Source organism: Anas platyrhynchos, chromosome 13 (genome assembly GCF_047663525.1).
Source record: "Anas platyrhynchos isolate ZD024472 breed Pekin duck chromosome 13, IASCAAS_PekinDuck_T2T, whole genome shotgun sequence".
In the NCBI taxonomy this organism is placed as follows: domain Eukaryota; kingdom Metazoa; phylum Chordata; class Aves; order Anseriformes; family Anatidae; genus Anas; species Anas platyrhynchos.
The window spans coordinates 14443514-14464547 of NC_092599.1; the positions used below are offsets into that span (position 1 = coordinate 14443514).

The following is a 21034-nucleotide window of genomic DNA, read 5'->3' on the forward strand; positions in this document are numbered from 1 at the left end:
GCAGTCAGTTGCCTGAGTATTTTCAGTGCTCCCTATGAGAAGGGCGGGCATCAGTTGAGGCTGGAACAAGATAGGCTGTGTATGAGCTGGGACTCTCCACATAACTTTCCACCTCTCTGGGCAGTTAGTGTATTTTAACTAGCACTAAGCTGCTTCGTAGTTAGAGAGTCCTGGGTGAATGCTTTAAAACCATGCTGAAGATGGAAAGCGGTGAGAGTTGGGGGAGCTCCCTGCTCCATGTGCTGGGACACTGCTGCATTATCACCCCGCACACCGGTGAGGAGCATTTTGCTGGAACTGTGCAAACAAACATGGCCTGTGAGCCACGGGACTAACAAAGCTCTGCTCCCAAATACTCTTTCTTCTTCTGTTTCCTCCTCCTCTTTATCCTTTCTTAATTCGTCGGGATTCTCAGCAGTGTCTGTATGCATCTTTCTTTCACTGGAGACTGTGATGTATAGCGTTTTTTTTTCTTCTGAAAATAAGCATTCTGGTACAACACTTGCAGGACTTTAATCTCACAGAGACCCCTGCCCCTCTGTCATATTTAGTTTACTGATTTTGATGAAGAGCCATGAGAGGGTAGGTAGAAAACCGTACATGCGGGCACTTCAAATGACAAGCCTTGTTTCCTGGGGAAACCAGGTAAACAATAGTATTAAAACCTGAAATAAGAGGATTTTGTGTTTGCAGTAAAACTGTTGTCTCTTCTGGAGACGCCTGTTTCCGATACTAGGATTTCTGCTCTTCCAGGTTCTCTTTTTTTATAATCCAGAACAGTCTTAAATGGCAGTAACATCTTGCTGCACAGATGACTGCTGGTAAACAGCTCTTGACTACTAGGTTTTCCCTCCCTTAACGGGGGTGGGAGCCCGGCATGGTTTGCTTGGGCATTTTTCACCCATTAACAGTCGGCAACTGGACCCAGTTGCGGATGCTTACGGGTCAGGTGAGTTGCTAGTTATGGAATTAATCAGAACAATTTCTTGAGATTATGTGGACACTGTAAATGGGATTATTGTCCCGAGAGTCGGCGTGAAGAGCAGCTTGCTGGTTTTCAAGGTCAATGTTTACACTGCTGTGGCACTTCATTTACAGTGGTTTATTTGCTGTTACACTCGAGGACACTCCTTGCTACAGAAATGATCTCTTTCTTCAAACAGATGAGTTGGGAAGGAGACTAGTGGAATTAGATGCTATTTAAAAATGATGTAGCTATTCAACCAGCTTTGAGATTCTCTGCGGGTACTGAGGAGAGGTAGAGGAGATGTGTCTTGGATTTTTTATTATTATTATTATTATTTAAAGAATAAATTCTGTGCAGGGCTGAGTGACCTCCTCTCCCATTTTGGCTGATTGAAGTCGAGGGCCCTCAGCATACCTCGAGAGGTTCTCTGTCTTGCGGAATTGGGTCATTGGATGAAAGTAATGGTGGTGGGGGGGAACCCTGCAGGGTTTCACTGTTTGTCACTTAATCTTTTTCAAGGATGTAAAGGACTGGAGCTGTGATATTGAAGTAGATATCAAGTGAATCGGAGAAGATGAACTCCATCTTGATGTATTTAGAGGCTGTAGTCTCTATTTCTTCAGGGGATGGGTGAGAGAAAGCCATAAATAGCACCTTCAGATTTGTCATTGTTTCCAGAAGAAGCCGATCAAGTCAGGAAGTGAATGCACTTCCCCTCTAATGCTGGTGTGCGCATTTATTACAAATGGCTCTGTGAGTCCTGTGGGTGTCTTGCCTCTCCGTACTGCAGTAGGTGATGCCCTGGCATTTGCTTCCTGTTTTTTGGTCTCTTGAATGCTGAGAATGTGTCTAAATGTAAGATTTTACCGTTTCTTTGGGATTTTTTTTTTATCTGTAGCTGGACTGAATGAAATACTTCTAGGAATCCCTGGCTCCTTGGGAACTGTGATAACGTGCACACACGTGCTGCTCTTGTGTGCTGTCTGCTCAATGCATAGGGAGCTGTGGCCTCTGGTGTAAAAAGAAAAAAATCATCTTGAAATCATAAAATATATCTTAAATATAAGGAATTTCAAGTTACAGAACACTGTAAAGTCTTGTCTGAAACTAGGGTGGTTTATTTCTAAGTGTCTTTCTCTCCTGTCAAGGCATATTTTCGTGAGGGGAGGCCACTGCTGGCCCTTGTGCCCATTGACATTGCCCTGAGAGTGAGGAGGTGGTGCTGCAAAAGCTGCGGACGTGCCAGGTGGGACTGAAAAATGCCATTGGAGCTCGATGATACACACAGACAGGCTTTCTCTCATGTGGCTTAGTATTTTTTTTTCCCTGTGTCTAGTTCCAACTACTCCCCAGATCACGTGTTAAGTAGTAAACCAACCTAGCGGTGTTTTAATGGAAATGACGAGATCTGTCCGACACAATTCCTAAAGAAACAGGCAGGTGGAAAACGCCTGGCAGGCGGGCAGGGGGCAGGCATGGGGTGCTCTCCTGCAGCTGGGCCAGCAGAGCTCTCACATCACTCACATAACGCACATCCTAAAAGAGAACTTACTGAAGAAGGCAGTGGTTTATTCCAGGATTAATTCTGCTCGTTGCTGTTTAAAGTATTACCGTGAGAGTTAAACTAATGGCCCTAAGAAATCATGAAAGTGCAGGATCAGACAGAAGCGTTACATATATGGCACTAATTGGCCAACTGAACAGAACTAATCAGCTCTTGTAAATGAACATGACCATGGGCACAGGCGTATGAAAATCTCCCCTGCTTTCTGGGAAGTTTTCTCCCCTGTATTTGCAAAACAAGACTTGATCAAGTTAGCAGCTCGGCTTCTCAGTCCAGCGGCTGAGAGGTTCTGGGGTGATCATGTTATGTCTTCAGTTATTTGTCAAACTTCTTGCAGAGGTTTGAGGGGGGGGGAGGAACTTAACTCTGAATTCCCACTGCTGTTGTGGCCAACTGTTACTCTTTGAACTTACTCTTGTGCAAACTGGAGCATGTATTTCTCACTCCTCTTAATGAAAACCAGTGTTTTTGGGGAAGTGGCTTGGCTAAGTACTTGAATCCAACATTTACTGTGAAAAGAAGCCAATTCTAGATAATTCCAGCCTAGCTGCAAGTGTAAAGGGGTTATGGCCAACAGTTGGTTCGTTTGGCTTTGTTTTCTCAACCAGTTCAGCTTCTTTAAGTAAGAGACAATGATTGGAAACTGAAAAAACAAGGAGGATTGCCTTCAATTCCTCCAGCTTGGGTATGGAATGGAGACGGGAACATAATAACTGAAAGGACAAGGTGACAAGAAAAAAAAATCAACTTTTTTTAACTGCAATTGCTGTTTCTTGATTTAAATCTTTATCTGTCTTAAATGGAAAACCAAAATACTGTTTTCTTTGTATCTGTTTCTAAGGGGCGAATGTTACTTAGTTAAGTAAAATAAAAGCACAGTTTTTGTTACTAATTGTAGTCCAATTTCCATCTAAATGCATCTTGACGTAAATTATAACTCTTAGTATTATCCAGGAAGAAATACAGAAATTACCTTTTTTATAGGAAAGGAAGCATTTTATTCAAGTATTCAGGCTTAATCTTTTGCATTTTGACTTTGTTTCCGAACAGTGGTTGAATCTTACTGGGAACAAGTTTTAGGTTCTCGAGAAATTGCAGCATTGCATAGTTTCATAGGCTTGTATTTAAAGCAATTTGTGCTTAAGAAATGCCTTTCTTTTGTGCTGTTACGTAGATGGTGGCATCAAAACATGCTGTGTCAGTCTTGATCATTCTTAGACGGGGATGTGAATGATATATAAGATAACAAAGCAATTAATGTAACAACTGCCTCTCAACTGCTGGAGACACCTTCATGGAAAACGAGCAGCACTGATGTTTCTAACTCGGTGTCTTTTCATACAGCTGTGTTGTGCTGGTGGCAGTGGCCAGCCTGGGAGACTCTCGGAAACTAGCGTTGTGTTTTGGGTTTCAAAGGCTAGTGGTGTACAAATTCTTTATTTTCTGCTCAAAAGGGAGAGATCTCTCTTACCACAAGGCAAAAACTTGATTTCTGACAAACTGCTCAGCCAAATCCACTTTACTGTATTAAAATTACTAACCCTCCCGAGGTCCTGCCTGAGTAGTGGGGCTTGAAAGCAAAACAGCAGCTTGCTAGCTGTCGGAGGGGGCTGAGGAGGCTCTCTGTGCTGTGGGAGGATGGGTGCCTTCAAGTCTAGATGAAGTTGCGATGAACTTTTACGTTCAATTGCCGCAACGTGTCAGATCAGTAGGCCACCAAGCCTCGTGTCTCACCTCAGAAACCTTCTGAAATGAGGATGAGAAGCAGCGAAGGGTCCTTCGTGCAGCTGATGACGCGGGCGTGGAGCAGTGTAGAAACCAGCGGTTTGACCTGCTCGCTGTCAGTTGGTCTAATCCTTTCCGAATCCACAGCTTCCTGTGGTTATGAGTCTGCAGTTTAATGATGTACAGCGTGACAAGGTGCTGCAGTTTGTTTTCTGGTTCTTGTGGTAGGAGAAATAGTGAATAACCTTTCCTTATTCTTTTTTATACTAGTTATGATTTTACAGGGCTCTATTGTACCCTTCCTTAGGCGCTTTGTTGAGCCTGAAGAAGGAAACGGTTCTATTGTACAGAAGGCACTGAAGCCTATTCACGTCTTGTGCTGGACTGGGCAGGACCTCTCTTTCAGGCTGTGGGTATTGTCTGGCGTAGCTGTAAAACCAAACTGCACACAGATCTCGGTTAATATCGAAGTGCTGCAAGCCTCTGATCCTCTCCTTTGTGCATCTTCTAGTCATGCTGTGGCTGTTTGGCACCAGGACTACGTGCTCTGTCAGGGTACAGGTGTGCTGGGGGTTTCCAGAATTGTAACACAAAGTTTTCTGGTTTCTAATCCATTCCTCGGGGTTCTTAATGACCATGGAACTGATGTTCTGAGGGAATTACAACAATTGAAAATCCTGAGTAGCAGTTGCTAATGTAGATCTCAATCTATAGGCAAGGTTATTTCTTTCTCCATGCATTATTATTGTATCTTGAATTTCATCTTCAACTATACTTCTGCAGTTCTTAGCAATCAACATTTATTTTTCATCGCTTACACTGCTCTCTGTTGTCTTAAAGCTCCACACTTCGTATTTCTGCACTTCTCCACATCGCAGGAAGAGAACTCAGGATAAACTCACTAGGCCTCCCTGTATTGTGAAAAATGGCTTGGATTTCTGGCATTACCTCCCATCTTCATTCCTGAAGTTAAAATATAAGGCGATCTTCCAGAAAATGCTTCAAATGCTTCAAAATGATAGAAGTCTCTGTGGACAGCAGCAGGTTCTTGAAAGACCGTGCTGTGTCTGTGGGCCCCAGGCTTGGGATGAGGCGTTTGCTTTCCTTAACTTGTGTCAAAGCTCAGGGTACCACGGTTCTGATGGATTTTCTATCTTCTGCTTTGGATAGGTATTTCTGAACACCAGCATGGGAAACAAATGTCAGGAGCTGTGGGAAGATGGGTGTGAGGAGCTCGCCTTTGGGTTTATTTGGGAGGAGGAGAAATAAAATCTTATAAAACTAAATTTGGTGCTTATAGCAATGTTATACTGGAAAACAAATTTTCTGTATGCAGAAAGCTCTTAAGGTTCCAAGTTTCAGCAATTGCAGTGTACAACTCTTTTTTCTTTTTTTTTTTTTTTAATTTTGGAACGTTTTCATTTTGATAGCAGAGGATGTACGAAGCAGAAATGCTGATACCACTTCTTCAGTGTTCCTGTTGTAGTTCAGATCACTTTCTCACCTGAGGTGACCATTGAGCTTGGTTTTGGCCTTAATGCCTGGGTTGTGGCTTGTCCTTAATGGAACTGTTACTTCTCGCAGTCATAAAAGGAGGTATCTGTGCCTAGATCTGCTGTACAGCATGTGGTATTGAACTTAACACTGATCCTGTCCTCAATAAGAAAATCTCATTGTGAATTTCTCAGGTTGTGAAGTGTTTTTAAACACTGTTACTTGAGCTACGTACGCCGGGCTGCCACCGAGCTGCGCGTGGTGGTGTGAGTAGGTCTGCAGTAACTGCTGGGGTTGGGCAGAGAGCAGGAGATGTTCCTGCTGTGGGGGACAAGATTGCTTTGGCAGTGTCTTGGGGAGCTCCCTGCATCTGGCACCTCCATGGTTTGCACAGGAGAACATGGATTTTGCAGTTAAACCCTGTCACATGGGAATATACTGTGATCCGAAGCGTGCATATCCAGGAGATACGTCCAGGAGACTTCAGGACATGTTCAGGAGACTTCCTGAAGTCCAGGAGACTTCAGGAAAGGACATCTTCAGGTGGCATTTTCAGGAAGAGGGTGTCGTTTGGTTTTTCTGAGACACTTTTTATTACATCCTACTGAGAGATGAAGATTTTCTGGTTTAATAATCACGTCTAATGATTCCAAAGTAGAAATTGAATTTGAATGGAAGTCTTATACCTCTTTGGTATTTAAATTTAATAACAGAAATAACATTGCATGTGCCAGCGGAGTGATGCCTGAAAAGAATCCGCTGAAGTTTAGGAGGAGGAGGCTGCAAAAATAATAAAATGAAAAAAATTGTTTGGATTTTAAAACACATTTTATGACTGTAAACATTCCAGTGTCATCAGGATCAAGCTTCAAAATCATTCCCCTAAAAATAGAGGAATCTTTTTTAGTTGCTCTCTGTCTTTTGAGCCCTTAGGCTTTGGACTTGTTTATCTCTCTGTATGAACAGAAGTGCAAAAGAAGTCTTGAAATGAGAACAGATTTTCGTGTAATTGCATCACTCCTGATGCTGGAGTAATAACAACATCATCAGTTCCTGTGAGATATCCACTAAGACCCTGTGCTGTCACTGTTCTTAGGCCTTCAGGCCTGTTGTGATTTGAAATGTATATTGTTGAAAGCTGTTGTCTTTTACTTTTTTTTAAGCTTTCAGTTCTTTTTAAAGGGAGGAGCGGGAAGGAAGCATATAGGTTAATGCACAGTAACAAAAGGCAAGGCCATGGTTTTGTGGCGTTGCCTGGAGAGGGAGAATTCCATCACTAAGCACAGCTCATAATGCCTTCCGTCCTGTGTGGCAGCAAAGGAGAAGGGGGAGAGCTGCGTTCTGCCACCGCTGTTTGGATGTCCAAAGGTTGGTACGGTCTTCATGGTGAGCCAAAGGGAGCTTTAGCCAGTGAAAAGAGCATTTCAGTGCACAAAACAGAAACAGTTCATGAGCTGTAGTGGAAACAGGTGGCATTTTGGGGACCGGTCAGAAGGTTTGAAGATGATGGTTGGTTAAAGATGTTCCAGGATCAAATGTGGGGACTTCGTAAGGCTTGTTTGTGTTGATGCTTGAAGTTTCTCAGAATTAATAAATCCAGCAACACCTATGCTGGCTTCACAGTCAAGTGTGTGTTTTTCTCAGTTTTCTAGATTTAAAATGCCACGTTTAAAGCCTTGTTGTTCTGAAATGTTTTCTCAGCCTGTTATGAAACCTAACTTACGCACTTTACAGAAGAGGCTCAGCTGCTGCTTTAACACCAGAAGTGTATTAAGTAATCCAGTCTGTACAGGGTGAGAAATAACCGTATTTCTGTGCTTTTAGCTTCTTATTATTGCTGTTTGGACATGATGATAAGAGATGTGCTGGCAGTGGAACTGAAGTAGTGGCTGAGATCTGCAGCGTAGGTAATGATGACAGGAAAAGGGCTTTCTGGTCGCATTTGGAAAGGTGTCAGGGCATCAGTCGGGGAAGCGAGCGTGTTGGTGATGCAGTGGTTGTGCCTTGCCTTGAAGCCAGCGTGTCTTAGAGAGGTTTGTTAGATTGTACACACAGAGCAAAGAGCAAGGTAAGGTGACCTAATCTGGAATTTCAGATAGACTATAAGTAAGCGTGTCCTGTCAACGTACACCACTGGAACAGAAGTTTTCTAAGCCTTGAGCTCATTGATGGTTTTGGGATCCCTTCAGATGCAGAGAAGAGTTTTGGGGGTTATCATCATAATATTCCTCCTTTGGAGTCACATTTATTTCCACTAAAAATGTATTTGCCAAACTGAACTGGAACTCCTTTAAAACAAAAAGCAAATTGGAAAGCAGTGGGAGGGCTCAGGACTCTGCGGCGAGAGGATTGAACTCTGCCATCCACAGCCTCTTAGGAATACAGTTAGCCTTCTAAAGATAAAGGAAAATTCAATTAAAAAGCATGAAGGAGGGTGAAGGGGTGTAATTAAAACACACAATGCTAAAAACAAAACGAACAGTGCTTTTTCGTGTTACACTTAAAGCAGGCTGCTTTCTGTGTGCAGTTGCTGTTGCTTAAGATTATTGATTTCGTTTCCTAGGGGAAACACTTTTTAAGAAGATGCTAAAAGAGTGACGTCTGTTGGTGTGAGTGGCAGTGGGATGCGACACAAACATCGCTCTGATGGGCAGCTCTGTGGAGAGTTCGCCTCTCCAACTTGCTAGTTTTGCTTTGAAAAAAATGAAAGCAGAAAATGAAATGCTCCTTTTGCTTTTGTCTCACGCTAGCAGCAGTTGTCCTACCAGGCACAGGGTGAGTGCTTCAGGCAGCAGGAGAGACCAAAGGCAGCACGGGGACAGCTGCTTCTCTCTTGGTTCATCTACAGCAGTGCTCACTTCCTAGGATTTAGTAGCTTAGACCCTGATTCTCAAAGCGTTTGGAGTCCAACTCCTGTCAACACTGGTGCCTAAGACCTTAGATAAGATGTGTGGCCTGAGGTCCACGCTAGGCTGGGAACCTCTCTTCAGTTCCGTGATAAAGGCCAATGCCATGTAGGAGCAAATACACCTGCTCCGTGGCACTCTTGCTACTAATTTGCTGCTTGCTCTTACAAGAATGGCAGGTGCTGGGTTAGAGCACCTGGTTCCTTGCTGGTGAAGCATCCCCTGGCTTGAGGTAAGGCGCTTTGTTATCACTGCTGTCCTTTAGGGTCAAAATACTCTGATGCTGTGTAGTGGGGTGACCTTGTACACACTCACTGACCTGCCCACTGCAGCTCTATCGAAGTGAGTGCGTACGATGTGCCTGAGTGATTGAAGCTGGCATGCGGTCCTTCTGGATTTAAGTCCTTCCGGAACCACAGCTGGTTTGATTTCCCAAACACGGACGGTGTCTGTTTTGATGGAGGAGATGAAGCTGTGTGGAAGAAAAGGTGGGTGGGAGCTGGCAAAAGAAAAATGGGGATGAGGAAAAAGATCGGCATTGGGCATGAACTTCACTGTCAAATTGTTTCAGAATGGTTTCTGAATGCTGTTCTCTTACATTAGTAGCATTCAAAAACCCATCTCCTTCCCAGTACTCAGGAGTTGAGCATTAAAATTTAATATTATTATTTTTAATACTTAAACTGGTTGGTAAAATATTGGTTTCATTAGTTCATGAGTTTTGTGCAAAAAAATTGAAAAAGAAATATTTTAAATCACTCTAAGAAAGAGCACCAGCTTCTTGTGGTAGCAGAAGCATGTATCTTGTTCTCTGCACTAATACTGTAAGCATGTTTATAGAAAAATTACTGCTTAGCATCAGAAAACTTAGTATTAACCAAAAAAGTACTGCAAGTTTTGTAATGAGTTTGAGTCAAAAAAGCATTCTTCCCTTGTGTAATCTTTTGCTTGGTCTTCCTGATGTCTGCTTTTGTAACAATAGCTTGTGCTGTCAGGTCAGTTCCTTTGATAATAACTAATAACTTTGATAATAACTAATAATTAAAGAAATACGCAATTAGAAACTAGCAGCACCTATGCTTTTCAGCTGGAGAAAGCAAGCATATAATCACCCTGCCCCTACGAACATCCTGGAAGCATCAGGCTGGTAGGAGCAGTGCATTCACGTTTTGAATCCAAAAAAAGGAATCCACAATCCTTTCAGCAAAAGTCACTGGGAAACCCTTTCCTGCAGGAAATAAGCCTGCTCGTTTCTTCCTGGTCTGCTCTGAAATGGGAAATTAAAGCAGTCTATGGTTTGGAAAAGTTCAGAAGTAACAGCAATCTGGAAAGTGGGTGCCTTAATTCTCTTGCAAATGCACAATACAGACTTCATCCTTAGTGTTTGTTTCCCTGTTATTTTCAATAACCCATCAACTGGAAACCCATCGCTATTAGTTATTAGTTATTAGTTATTTAGTAACCGGTGAATTATTTTACCTACTTAAATAAAGTAGGTAGTTTAAATAAAACTTCTCTATATTTTTACTTCCTTACACCACTCAATATGATTTCATGCGTGGCTTTTCCTTAACCTGATTTTATCAAAATAACCCAGTTTTATCAAATATTTTAAATTTAAAAATACAGTTTTCAGTTGTCTGCAGGAAATTGCAGGATAACTAACATTTTCTGATAATTTTTCTACAGATGTTTAACTTTTATTTAAGAAGTAGAGGGAGCGTAATCAGGCTGAAACTATTCCTGTGGATGTAGACTCTGTATTCTAGCTAGGTAGCAAGTAACATTGGAAAACCTAACCACTGCTGGTTTACCTCTCCTCTTATCCTGCTGTCTCCACACATCACCACCACCCCCATTACTAGTTTGCAGAAATTTATGTGCTGTGTGAAACATAAAACATCCTCTCTTTACTTGACGGCAATTTCTTCCTCGTGCAGAAGATGATCTCCTGTATTCAATGTAATCTATTTCTCCAATGTCTTCAAAATATCTGTATTTTCTGTATGTGTGTGCAAAGCTGATCACCAAACAGGTGAGAAGCTAGATTTTGGCTCATGCTTAGTCTGATACCTCAGACAAAGACATTGATAAATGTTTTAATACTTCGGTAAACATTTTAAGGTGTATCACTTAATACATTTTAATAACTGGGATGGCAAGCAGAACTTGCTGTTGGAAAAAGGGCTCTCTGGAGGCCACGTAGAAAAACAGGTAGAAATTTTGAATAAGGAAGGTGTGGGGTGAGTTACTGTGCTGAGCTTTCTTACAAGTGCTGACGTTCCACGGGCTTTAGGCTGTGCTGAAATGTGATTGTTTTGACCAAGTTGAGATCTGCGATTCCTCCAAGTTTGGCTTGAATTTCGATTTCCTGGATGACGTTGCAGCGTGATGGTGTTGTGCTGCCAGGCTGCTCTTGCAGGGTCTCATTGGCACTGTGCAGGAGTGGCATGGCTGGGGTAGCCGTTGTCATGAAGGTCTGCGTTGCAGATGGAGATGCTTTTAAAATGTATTTAATCTTATTTAGCTTTACCTTTTGAAAAATTGCCTTGTAAAAATAGACGGGTTTAGTTGGCTCTGTCCAAGAACACCCTTTTTTGTGGCTGCAAGTTACACTTGTGTTCCAGTAGCAGTGCTTTAGGCTGGGGTGTTGCCACAGAATTCCCCCCGGGGCTGTGAACACCTCGGCTGAATTCCCCGCTCTGTTAGGAAGGGAAGGCGGAGGTGAAGTACAAGTACAAGTACATAGCAGGTAGGCAGCTGGCCTCTCTTGGGACATATGATACAGTTGTTCAGCAATTTAAAATAATACTCTGAATCTTGTAAATGTGATGCAAAGGCTCCGATAGTACCTGGGGCATTACCCAGCTCTTCCACCAGATCATTTGACTTCTCTCGCCGTGTGCAGCATAAAGGGCCCCTTAACCGGGATGCTTGGGAGGCTGCCAGCTGTTGCTTGCTGCCTGCAGACACCAAGCCCGTGTTAAGTCTTCTGTGGTGCATCAGCAAAGAAAAAGTGCATGTTGTTAAAGAAAGAGGTTATTTTACAGTTTAAAACAGAAGATCTGGTGTGGGAACCTGGAATCCTGCATTGCTGAAACAGTGAAGTGGCGGTGAAGGGTAAACTTGATTCTCATTTCCTCTTAATAGCTCCCCAGCAGCGTTTGATTTTGGTAGTTTCCTTTAGGTACTGGTCTTGGATTAATGTGGTTATATTACAAAAGGAATAAGTCCTGATTGCATTCAATTTAACTCCTTCTTTACTTAATCCTGTTGCATGTATTGTATTTAATATCAATGCCAGTAGAAGTTATGGGAACAGTTTTGAGCATCCTCTGCCCATGATCTCCGGATAGCAGAGTATTACAGGCTGTGCTGTAATGGTGACTAAAAATCATTATAACAGAATTGTGATATTTATATATATATATGTTGGTGGGTTATTTTTTTTTTAACTAGGTATCTATTTAAGAAGAAAAGGATAATGTCATTTAAGTGTCATTTGTGTAATTCTGAATTCTTGGTGATAGATATTCCCGATGTGATCTCTCTGTCATTACTGACTGCAAATGCTCTTGCCATGGGTAAACTAACTTGGGGCTTTACATTATCAGGAAACATTCAGAGAGCAGAGGCAGCCAGCCAGTGTGTGGTTTACTCAAATGGAGAACATGTGCAACATTGCACAATATTGCTAAGCTACTCTTTGGCGTTTGTGTTCAGTGACAACTAAAATCAGAACTCATTACATTTTGAGTAATTTCGATTTAAAAAAAAAAAAAAGAAAAGAAAAAAAAAGTGATGATTTCATTTATTTCATTTCTACTGAGCAGTTCTGTGGTAATGGCAATGAATGTGACTGAAGCAGGGAGGTCCGGCAGCTTATGAGCAGCTCTGGGTTGGGCCTCCAGCTCTGGGGAAGTGCTTGGCTCTACGTCCTTTAATCCACGCTGTCTCCCAGGAAGTCTTTTTGGTAAAGCTTTTCCGATCAGCCTTACCTCCTGTCTGCCTGCAGGGATCATGGAAACAGCTGGCCCGAGAGGAAAAACAGTGCTAAATTCCAAATTTCCAGGTCTTCCCACTATGTTGTTTCCCACTCTGTAGTCAGGATTACATCCCTCACTTTGTGTTCAGATGCAGCTCTCTCTTTTGGACATTTCTAACTTGAATTATTTTCATCTTTCCTCCTGGGCAAGCAGGAAGCCAGGCAGAAGCTGACCAGTGGGGTGGTAGCTGAGTGGTTTGGTTTCCTTTCTCCTGGAGTAGAGCAGCATGCTGGAGGGGAGGTGGCCTTTTCATGCTCCCGTCTCTAGAGCACGGCTGTGGCTCACAGGCAGCCATCACCCTGCTGCTCTCCAAGCAGTCTTGGTATGCTGGGCGATGGGAGACCTTTGAACTCTTAATTTGCTGCTCTTTAGTCCTGTTTTACATATGCCACTGGAAGCTGCGGAGAAATCGTCTGTGTTCACCCATCCAAACCAGACCTTGCATGGTTAGACAAAGGCAAATGAAGTAAGCATCAATTAAACTAAAAGAGAGGTGGCCAAGAAGAAATCTTAAATTAAACCCACAAAAAATGACTTTATTTGGTATCCTGAGCACCAAATGAAATGACCAGGCTGAAGAACCATGGACTTGCTCAGGTGGAACAGCTGCCACTGTCTGTACCAGGACCCATGAGGCCGCCTGGCTGTGCCTATTGCCTGAACTCACAACTCCTGAGCATTGACAGTGGCTTCCTTGCCACTGCTGGGGTTTAGCAAATGGTTTTCCTGCTTAGCCAAAACAGAAGACTTAGAAGTGAGTGTTGCTCTGCACATTGGTGCTTCAAGGCTGATGGCACTGTGCAGGTGGGGGCTCACTGCTGTGTGGAGCTGGCACCCTCAGCATAGCATATACGGTATTTTCCAGGTAAAATCAAGGCGTTGTTTTCCTCTTCGGAATAATCAGCTTCACAGATCTGGTCCAGCTGACTGCATTGTGCAGAGTAGTTGTCCAAAGCTGCAGGTAGTTCTAGATAATGTGTTATTTCCTATTCTCTTCAGTGAGTGCTAAGGGGAGAAAGCAAGATAGAACTGAGCCTCAGTCAATAGAAGATAACACTGAGTTATCTTGACAGTGGACTTTTTTCTTCATCTGAGGAAAACTTTGCAGGACCAGCACTCTGTTCCTGACAGTGACTGATGGATGTGGCTCAAAGTCTGCATGGCAAAGTGGTTGTTGCATTGATTAAAATGTATTTGTGTACCTTGCTGGGGGAGAAAAGTTTGATTTGGTGAGTACAGATATGTTTTCATATTATGCTACTGTATGAGTGAAGCAGCTGTTTTCTGTATGTTTTGATTGCCATTTGTATACCTGGTGCGTGGTAAATGAAATTGTGGTACCTTTAAAAGCAGCTGATGTAAAGGTTTTCATTTAACACAAGAAGCCGAACTATGTTTCTCCTCTTAGCAATTTTCCCCCTGGAACCAGCGTGGTTGCAGTCAGATTTAAGTTCACTTGAGCTTCAGAGGTACCAGACTGTGCTATAGTGTAAACACAGCTGGTATCGAGTGAAATAGGCTTCAGTCTTCTCAAAAGTGTACAAGTTCACTGTTAGTGCAATAATAGATGTGTATTTTATTAACTTTTAGTCTGCCTGTTGGCTTCCTTCGCAAGCTGAAAGGATGAGGTGCCCCATAGCCCGGCTGTCCGTTCAGCGCTGCAGGCTGTGAGCAGAAAGCACTGCCAGAGCCTCGCTGAGAGTACAAACCTGCCTGCTGGTTGTCCTGAGGAGCGAACAGAGGGGTTCCTCTCACCTTGTAAGAGGGTCAGAGTATCCGTAATGGTGTGCAAACCACACTACTTATAGTGGGTAAAATAGCGGTAGATATGTAATAGGTAACTTTAACTGCATAGTGGTGCAAGTGAGGTGGTGAATGCCAGATCCAACGTGGCCATGGGTATTTCACAGAACTCCAGAACCAGCTTCTCATGGGCTCCTTCCATAAGCTGCTGTCTCTCAGATCCACGTGGTTTTGGATTAAAACAATAAAATGACACAGTGGAAGTACATCCTCATAATAATTTAAATATAATTCACCTAAAACATCGCAGCTTTGCCTGGCAGTGCACCGAGTGAACACGTAGAGCTTGTCAGATACCAGCATGTAACGCAGGCTGAGTTCTTTTGGGCTTGTTGTGTGTTGGTCTCTGAGCTTGGAGGCTGTGGCTTGAAAAACAGCCAATGTCACCTGTAGCAGCAGCGGTGGTGTCAGGTCCTGTGTGAGTGGAGCCCGTGCACTGGCAGGAAGGGGGCTGACGGCTGCTAGAGGGCAGTGGGACGCTGCTCAGCGCTCTGGGCAGTGGGAGGCATGGCTGCTGAGAGAAAACGTCTAGCAGGGGGATTGCAAGGCTGCCTGGGCGTTATTTGGGAAATCTGTTGTCGCTGAAAGGGCGGTTAACCTGAAAACATGATTCAGGTCGTTGCTTGCACTTTGACACTTTGTAAAACCGACTTGCGTAGCTCTCAGGTCGGATGGCAGGGGTCAGTTCAGTGACAGTCCGACAAAGCCCAGGCATCCCACAGGGTGCCCTCAGGGTGGAGCTGGTGCCCCTCTCCCCGTGCTGTGCCGCCGAGAGCAGGCATTACTGCCCCAACAGACCCAGCAGCCAGGGCGCCTTACGTGACAGCCGGGATGGTGCAGCTCTGAGGGGTTTATAAATAACCGAAGTTACAAAATCTCATTCATCTGTGCTGCTAGAATAGAAGGCCGTACCCGTGGGGAGCAAGAGGTGTGTAGTAGTTCCCTGTTAGCCCTGAAGAAGCACAGAAATCAGCTGGCATCAGATCTCAATCGGCCCTGCTGTTGTGGCACAAGGGCTAGGGCTGGTGGGAGCAAATCGAGATGAAATGCAAAAAAATAGAACTTAAAAGTATATTTACGCAAATCAGACCACGTGTCAACATCATTGCAAAACTGCTGTGAACCGGGTGGAAGTCACGCTGGAGTGAGGATGTCCTGTGTGCGCTCCCAACGCTTGGTGATCTCACAGCAGAAACCGCTCCTCGCTTGGATACGCGGCACAGCTGCGTGGTTGGGGCTGTATGGCAGCACGGGGCCTCAGTCCCTACAAACAGCTGGGCTTCAGTGCATGTAAAGCAGTAAAAGGTGGAGCTGAAGCTTGTCATGTTTTTAGCAGGCTTTTACACCTTTAAGAAAATGAAGCAGCTGTTTCCCTTCTGTGGCATTATGTATGTGGTGTGTAACCACTGGAATAATCAGGTGCCTTGTGTTTAGAAGAGTGAGGTAAATTCCTTTCGGTAAGAAAACATTGTTTTTTGTAAACAAGCTGTGGTGAGCACCATCCCATAAATGCAATGTTTTCTGCCTAAATCAACAGTCTTTATAGGCCTCCTTCTGCATGAGCATGTTGTGACTTGACTTTATTGCAAAAATAAAGGTTTTGAATTGGCCATTTTTGTGCTATGATGGAATTGCTTCCCCAGATTTTCATCACGGGCTACAGGAACACAATGTCCAATGTGATACAAATGTCGCTGTTCATACAGTTATTTCTAAATGCTTTTTCCTGCTTTTTATTCTTCAATGGTTCAGGCTCTATTGCAAAACGAGTGGTTTGTCTCTTGCCTGGAATGTGCCACACTCAGCATTTCACTGCTTCTACAGTTGCAGCCTCTTGGAGCAGGTGGCTTCAAAGGGAGAAAGCAAGGGAGAATGAAGGAATACTTGACTAATTTATGCAGGATACAGTGTGCCGATTGCACAGGAGTGCAATACAGTTATTTCTACTCCGGAGAGTTTTCAAGTCGAGTTCTGTCAAATACGAGCTATCAAGCAATGCTTACTTATTCTTACCTGTTTGAAGCAGGCTGGAAATAGCACAGTTATACAAATGGTGAGTCTTAGGCAAAGGCATTTGCCTCTGACACTGGGCAAATGAAAGAAATTGCAGAAAATCTGGAAATGTTGTGTGCTGAAACCTATGTGAGAATACAGATTAAGATAGTAAGTCTCTTCTCCATCTGAGAAAGAAGATTGTAGAGCTAACTTTGTTGCTGCTGTTCAGCCACAAGTTGCCTTTTCCTGTTTCTGTCCATCAGACTTAGTCTTCTGAATAATAAATATGTGTCTTGGTTGTGTTTAAAGTTTATTTTTAGATTAACCTGCTTAGAAAGCATGCCGTTTGACGTGACCTGATGCCTGAGTGTAGAATGGTTAAGTTCACCAAACATCTGCATCTTTTGCCACGCAGGTAAGCGTCCGTAAAGCTTTGCATCTGAAGTGCACCTTTTCCTGTGCAGTGGATGACTGCAATGAATACTGAAGCACACGTGTGATTTATTGGCACAGAAGAAAGTGAGAACCACTTTACTTAGTCTTATTTGTTAGCATTAGTTCATTTTCTGTATTTTTTTTTAAGTGAGGCTTTGGAGTTACCCGGAGTCTTTATCATTACTAGAGAAATCCTTTGGATATCACAATGTGTGCTGGCACAGGCATTTTCAAAACAAGATTCAGATGAGTATGCAGGGTGGATAAGTTCTCTTTTACATTGGTGCTCTGCAGCAGGACCCACTGGACTTGGGTGACCCTGGTGGCTTTCTTATTGAGGTCACCAATGGATCCTGAACCCTCTGGTCAGCTGTGCCTGGCAAGTCAGGGGAATTTTAGCCTGACCCAAGTCTCCTCTTTGGTTTTGCTATGTGTGTTTGCTCCAGTGGAAAGTTTATTGTGGAGCAGGAGTGAGCAAGTGGGTGTGGAAATGCCTTTTAGGGGGTAGTGCAAACCTTCCTCTGGTTCAGTTACGTGGAGAAGATGTAGCCAAGGTACAAGTAATGCTCCCAAGGCTTTCAGAAACATGTAGTGGTATAGTCTAGAAGCAAGCATCCTTTTAAGATGCGTTTCCGTGTTTCATGTCGAGGCTGAGCCCTGAGGAGCTGTAATCCTCAAGGAAAGCCTGACCTTTTCTTTCAGGTTCCTCCTCCTTCTGCAACATCAAAGGTTCCCATACCACATGTTGGGGCAGGATCGTACTTGGACATCAACTGTTAGCGCTTTGCTTTCTGCTCTCCTCCTAGTTGCTTGTTTGTGGAGGCAGGGTGCAGGTGAGAGGTTTCTGGTGGTGCAGCCCTGGCTCAGCATGCGGCTGCATCCCAGTTATGTGAGCAGCCCTGGCCTTGGGAGTATGAGACTGCTCCGTCTTTTCATGTCTGTTCACAAACCAAAAAGGTAAACTCTACATTTCATCATCATCCAAAAGTGATTGCAGGGCTGAAATAAAAATCAGGAGGGGAAAAAGCTCTGAAAAATGTCTTTTGTTCCAGTTTTCTCCCTCATGCTGATTACTAACTGGCAAACAACTTCTTCTCTGCTTCCCTTTTCTCCTCGGAGGCAGCTGCCCTGCTCGAGTGCTGGGGCTGGAGCACCGAGGGCCAAATGGCACCGAACACGTCCCCAGGCCACACAGGTTGCCCTGAGCCAGCACACATCGCAATGTGCACAGCCAGGTTGGGCCAGAAGCAGCCAGTAGACTTTTTTTTTTTTTCTGCTCAGTCACGGAATTTATTACAGTAACTGACAAATTAATGAACAAACTCATAATTAATGTCAATGAAAATTTAATTCACTTGTTATTTAAACGATGCAATAATTTTGATAGCAGTGTGTGCAGGGCTCTGTGCCGTTGCACAGTGAAGGCTGAGTGTGGGAAGTTGAAGATAGAACGGGACAAAACAAAACTAACAACTTGGGAGGCAGCATACAAATATTTACAGTGTTTATTGTAGTCATGAAAGCTGCAGAGTTCATAGCTGCAGGAGATGAGTAAGTTCTTTGGGATGTTGGTCTCTGAACCTTTCCTCACATCACAGAGGTACAGCGTGATAAATTTGCTTGTTTGGAGCGAAGAGAAGCTTTAAGCCTTGAAAAAAGCTGGGTGTGTGGTGCTGGGATTGCTGTTGTGTGATGAAGCACGAGAGGTTTTGTTTGCTCTTTGCTTCTGCGAAGAGTTTGTCAAAATGACACTTGTGTAGGCAGCCTGATTTGAATTTTTTCCCCCTATATTCTTTACATCCACAAGTGCTCACTTTCACCTCGGGGTGCCAGTAAGTGGGATTTACAGGGCACAAATTTTAAGTGTAAAAAGTATTTGCAACTACAGTGTGTTGTAGGTCAGTGAAATAAATTACCACGTCTTTTGCCTAAAGCATTTCATTTCCTTCGTCACCAGCTCCTTCAGGGAAATCTCTAGATCAACTATTTAATGCTTGTAATGGAAAATTCTGTTTCTGAAACAACTGAATATTTGCTGGTGCTTATTCTTCCTTTCACTTTGTGTTTCTCCAATCCTTAGATTTGGACAACATTGCAACGGTTGCTTTACTGACACCCCCCTTTCCTCCCTCTCCTCCTGCTTCCCCCCAGACACCCAATTTTGTGTGTGCCATGGGAAAGAGTGTAACACCCTTCCCTTCTTGGAGTTTTTCTTATCAAATTTAAGGTTTTCAGGCAAGATGTAATGCTTCTGTGGTCAGGGAATTGAGTGGTGCTCAAAAATGATCTTTTTCTTGTTGTCTGAGGAATATTCCGGTGTTCTACTCTCAAATCCAAGCAACACAAAGGATGAAACGATGCTATTTACAAAGCAATGTTCTATCTCCACAACCAAAAATGCTGAAAAAGTTACTAGTACCACTGAGTGAGCCCGTGCAGCAGATAATGTGTTCTGAAATGTGTTCAAAATTCCGTGGTCTGGAAAGAAAGACTGCTCAGGATCTGCCTAGCTCAAGATTACAGAGTAAGGTTCGAAGAAGAAAAGCTCCTAATCTCCCTTAGCGGTTGTGTTTGCAGCATGTGAAGTGCAAGCTGATGTCTTTGTATGTTGGAGCTGTCGCTGCTGCATTGCTGTGCGAGGCTGCAGGGCTGTTGGCCTTTGCAGCTAAAGCGCTTTTTTTGTAATAATAAATCCAAAGCTGCAGTGCCAGCAGGCTTAGAGGTGTTAATTTAATTTGCAAATATATCTTTTTGACCTGCTTGGCACAAGCCCATTCTTCAGGGAGTCCTCCCCACATTGGTCCTCGTCCTGCTTAGCAAATGCTTGCGCTGTTCCAGAGGCTGCTTCTCGATGATGCCTGCCTGCCTCTGCCTCCATAGCACTGCCTTCCTCTCCTTCCCGTGGGGACGGTTTGCCCTGCAGAGAGCTGCAGGTCACAGCGTTGTTCTGCGTGGCAGCTGGACAGCCTTGACACAGCCCACTGCCACCAGAACCTGATTGCGGTTCGTCGGTGTCTTCATCTTTGCCTTGATCCCAGGAGAGTTTGAAAAAGCAACCCGTCCTGCTCTGGTGTTGTGCCTCCTCTAGCTTAAGCCCAGGGATTAAAATTAGCGTGACTCTGGCAATCGGTGGACGCTCTTTACTGTGCAGGGTGCCATTCTTTGGTGGAAAAGAAATAGCTTGCACAGATAATCTACAGCACAAAGCTCTGAAATAAGTTCTGCAAAATTAAAATTCAGGTGGGGGTTATGCAGATTGCCTTATTTGAATATTTAAATCTTCTTTAGCTTTTTGATGACTGCTTTATCATTGTTTTCCATATATATGCAATGATGCTCATTTACAGCCTTCCCCAATCAGTTATACAGCAAATACCACTGCTATAAATAAAATGTCATTTGCAGGAGACAGTTTTGTAAGTTAAATGAGGAAGAAATATTCCCTTTGAAGAAACATTAGCCATCATCAGTTGGTCAGGATTTTCTCTACAGGATTATTCAAAGGGGTGGCTGAAATGTGTGTTTTCCGTTCTTTTTCTTCCCTAATAGGGGCCTAGGAGTACTTTGGTTTTTTTTTGGTAGTGTTTCACAGCGGTTGTCCTAAAAGAAGGAAAGGTCTGTGGCTGCAGTGGCGTGTTTCAGCTCAGTCACTGCAGTGGTTAGCTCCAGAAGGGAGCAGAGCCGCTTGTTGCCATCCCTGCTCTCTGCCATGGTCGCCGTCTTAATCCTGCCATCAGCTGCTGCTCCTCTTCAGCACAAAAACTAATCGCTCTCTGTTTTTCCCAATTCCTTTTGTTTTCTTGGCGAGGTCACACTTGGGCTTCTTTAGTTCTTTTTCCTTTTCGTATTGTCTACTCAATAATTCAGAATTGTCGGCCGGGAGATATTTCTGTCTTTGCTGTTAGTTTTTGAACAGTGTTAGTAAAGTCAAAGTCGTCACTATTAGGGAAAAACGCTCTTACTTTTGCTGTTGGGATCTGAAGCAGTGGTAGTATCAGACCAGCACCACTTCTGCAGGTCACACAGCCACACATGAACCACATGCCTGTGGTTCCTCCATGGGCACTCCTGCAGCTGCGGGGAAATTGCTTGGCCTCCT

General features: G+C 43.7%; 1 protein-coding gene across 5 annotated transcripts in view; it reads left to right on the forward strand.

Annotated features, from left to right (window-relative positions):
- Positions 1–21034, forward strand: part of SFMBT1 (Scm like with four mbt domains 1) — an 89656-nt gene that overhangs the window by 17674 nt on the left and 50948 nt on the right. The window contains exon 1 of one of the 5 annotated variants that reach the window (XM_072044508.1): positions 7011–7118. The exons of the other annotated variants lie outside the window; for them this stretch is intronic. The gene's annotated coding sequence lies outside the window, so the exon portion shown is untranslated. Of the gene's footprint in view, positions 1–7010; positions 7119–21034 lie in introns of those variants that run through there. 5 annotated transcript variants of the gene reach the window in all.